We start from the raw sequence: 3862 nt of genomic DNA, 5'->3' as shown, positions 1-3862 counted from the left end.
GAAACATTCCCCAGTATCCTCATCATTAAGTCCAAAATGATGTATTGCCTTTTCCACACATCACAGATTTCATAAGCTCTTAACCAAGGGTCATTAATTACAGGGAAGCTCCAGCTATAAATCCCATTCATAGTTATAAAAAAAAAAAAAGACCAAGGGGGCATGTATCTATTTGTTGTATCTATAGCTTAAACAACAATAAAAAAAAAAATAAAACCTGACAATTCATCGAAACATGTTATACTAGTCCAAATACATTATTATTGGCTAGAATGTAGGCATTGTGTATAGTAATATGCACTATGCCATTAGATGTATGTGGATAGAGCTGTTGGTATTACCAATAGTTCAAGGACTCAGTGAAGTTACTGTCCTCAGCGCCACTCTTAATTTGATATCTGAACATGCATGTACAGTATAAGGCCACTTTAATACTTACGCAGTTGCCATTTTAGTGTTAGAGAAAGAAATATGCAGCATAATACTACACATAGAACAGCGGTAAATTAACAGGGTTGATTTGCAAACACTGATCATAGAGATGTGTTTAGTAAGTAATTATAATAATCTTTCATTTTTTTTTCCTTTTTTTTTTTTTTTACAATAAAATATAATACTTTTATCTTCTGTTGTATTCATATTTGATCTCCTATGTACACTGTAGGGTGTTGGTATTCTGTACCACATCCAATAGAAAGGGTACTTTTCCTTTCAGAGCTTAGTGGGAGGATGTAGTACCAATTCACACGTCTTATATTAGTATCCAGCATCTAGTGAAAATGAAAAGAGTAAACCGTTACCTCTTATGTGCTCTACTGTGCTGAAAAGTCTGAGTGTTTCAAGTGGTCTCCCCATATTGTCATTCTTTACATTCGGTAAGGCAGGTAGGCTACTCCAAAGGTTTTGGTTTCCTAACAAATCTGCAGGTACGTACCATTAAACAAAGTCCAGTATAAAAGGGGGTCCTTGCGAAGGTACAGTAATTTAAGTTTGAAGGGATCAAATGTTTGCACATCATTAAAAAAAAAAAAAAAAAAAGTAAAAAGAGGCACTGAAAAACAAAGTTTCCTTCAGGCTTCTCCAGGATTGTCACTTTGCCAAACGCTGCTCTTACTCTGTATGAGGGAAAAAAGAAAGACAAAACAAAAAAGGGATTACTGCTTGATGCTGACAGCAGTATAAACTATTCCAAGATTGGCGGCATCTGTAGTTTCCTGGCAAACAAATACTACAGTAAAGGTCAACTTCCTGCAGCACAACTAACAAACACACCTCAAAGGATCATTAAATATATTAAGAGGCAAGGCGTGGAACTATACAGAACAGCTGGTAACAACATCTGTTTTAATGCACACATGCACTAGATATAAGAACTACACCAAAAACAATGTATTTTAAAGAATATGCAGAAAATTATATTAGACCTGCAAGCCAGAAACTTATTTATATATTTATGTTTTATCATCTTATTCACAGCTTTATGAAATGTAACTGAGTTAGTGTGAAATGATAACTGTATTTTTGTAATGTTTTGGGTGAGACTGCAGCAGGATAGCTTACTTATTCTCAAAGTGATTTTGTTTCAAAAAGTTATTTACAGTTTTCAAAACTTTAGAGAAGGGCAAAAATATTTAATTTGTAACACTGGGATCATACTTGTGCAAACATAACATATATCCTAGTGTTAAAATAATTGTAAAATATATTATGGTTTTTCTATATGTATTTGGGTCCAGTAGCAAAAATAACTGGATAAAAATTGTGGATTTACAAGTTTGCATCTATGCATCTATAATATTACATACAGTCTACTTTACAGCATAAGTACCTGTAGTTTATGAACAGCAGCTGGGCCCATCATCCTGAGAAACACCATGCATAGGAATGAGGCTTTCACACTGCTCACTGTCTTCTGAAGTTCTGTGTAATACAGGACACCTCTTTAACTTATTAAAATAACTACTACAGATGCCCAAACCAACTCGAGTTCCTTCTAAGGTCCTAGAAAGGCCATCAAAACACAAAAACAACATTTTATTTTGATACAGTTGCATACAAATACTAAATAAATGCATTACATTTATAGTATTGGGTTTGCATTAGAAATACATGATCATCCTGATAATCTGAAAAGCAGGCAGCCTATTTGTTCAAAAGTGGAAGGAAACCTAGATGACCTAACTTCAGTATGTGAGAACTTGCTTGGGCAGAACTAACTGGAAGCATCTAAGATCTCAGCAAGCAGTCAATAGATGTGATTGGTACATTCCTCAAATACTTCGCAAATCACATATTATCAAGTTCTGCGTTCAGATTGCAAAATTATTTCTAAACTAACCAATGCCATTTGTGACATACAGTACATTCACATAGTAAGGGCAATATACTAAGCCTTGAACGCATTCAACGTGTGGGAAGCCCAGTTGTTATATTAACAAGTGGCAGTATTGCAGTTCAAAATCTCACCTGGCTATTTATCAATGCATTCTTTAATACACAGCATTCCTACCTTTGTACTCGATGCTTCCGACAGATAAAAGCAAAAACCCTTCTCACACCCACCATCACTGGATCCCAGTTATTGTAGTGGCATAAAATGGTAACAATGAAGAAGGAAAGAAAAACAGGGACGGCACCTGCAAAAAACAGCCAAGAAAACCGCACCTGGGAAAGAAAAAGCATTATCAATCACGTTAAAAAAAAAAAAAAAAACAAACAAAAAAAAAAGGGACAAATGTATAAGTTGCGAGTAGATACTGGTGCAGTGCAACATTCTATAGAATGCAGAACAAAAATGACCTGGAGTTGCTGCATGCCTCCAAGATCAGTCAGAAAAGAATATATAGTGAATACAAAACAGTTCTCTTATAATCCAAAAGACACAATTTATTCTCCAAAGCCGTCAGCGTACTTTACTCCATAAAGAATATAATAGCACATACATACTGTCCATGTATCAAGCGGTTTCTACTGAGCCCTGTTTCTACACAGATGTTGTGTCCAGTCATGCCAACAACAGACTGATAATATATCATTACACTTACCTTTTGCATGCACATGTCAGCAATTATGGACAGAGGTACCGTAAGACTCAATGCAAGTGTACCTATCAATGAAGAGGTTAGAAAGCAACCCCTAAGAAACAAAGCGAGAGAGAGAGAGAAATGATTGGACTTCCCAACAGCAAACAAAAGCAGTACCAGGTACTGAATTAGAAATATAAAAATGTCAGTCATCTACCTATACTTTTGTCATGTTAACATATTATCACCCAACCCAATGCAATAGTTATTAAAAAAAAGAATACAGAAAAACGACTGAGACACAGTAACTAATTGCAGTCAGTGCAAAAAAGAGCATTATATTGCTAAGTCAAAGACATTCATTTGTACTTTAAGTGGTCTTAACAGCTGGTAATGAAGTTGACAGTAAAGCTACCCATGACCTTACAGAAGTGTATTCCCTTGTGTTATTTTGGCTCATGCCAGTTATGTGACTAATTTCAGTAATAAAAGAATAAAGAGCATACCATAGCCAAAGAAACTCAGATAGAACTGTCCCAATAAGTCCATTAATGATGAGATACATCCACACAAGCTTACTGGGTAACTCAAAGGCCTCAAAACCAGTGTAATGAAGCAAGAAAAAGCCTGGCCATAGGAACAAAAGGTTAAACAAGCCAACAAACCCTAAGAGTGGGGAAAACAAAAACAAAATTAGTCGCACAAAATGAAGTATAGCAATTTCTCAAACTATTTCCTAATGTTCATAGCATTCTTAACTAAAAATATTACGACACACACACTAATTAGCTGTAAAAACATGGGCAAGATGTTTTTAATCTTTTTTCCAACATGCCAGA

At 35.2% G+C, this 3862-nt stretch overlaps 1 long non-coding RNA gene across 2 annotated transcripts; it reads right to left on the bottom strand.

The window, feature by feature from the left end:
- Positions 1 to 582: 582 nt before the first annotated feature.
- On the bottom strand, positions 583 to 3848 carry LOC121322030. Of its 2 annotated transcripts, none has more exons than XR_005950995.1 (5): positions 3530 to 3848; positions 3045 to 3135; positions 2510 to 2664; positions 1829 to 2001; positions 583 to 1115 (listed from the first exon to the last, which is right to left on the bottom strand). It is a non-coding gene; the product is annotated as an uncharacterized LOC121322030 (long non-coding RNA). The 2 variants fall into 2 exon arrangements; XR_005950996.1 differs by having other exon boundaries at positions 1829 to 1920.
- Positions 3849 to 3862: the final 14 nt, after the last annotated feature.

This window comes from Polyodon spathula, chromosome 10, assembly GCF_017654505.1.
Source record: "Polyodon spathula isolate WHYD16114869_AA chromosome 10, ASM1765450v1, whole genome shotgun sequence".
Taxonomy (NCBI): domain Eukaryota; kingdom Metazoa; phylum Chordata; class Actinopteri; order Acipenseriformes; family Polyodontidae; genus Polyodon; species Polyodon spathula.
This window is presented reverse-complemented; position numbering and strand designations above follow the sequence as displayed.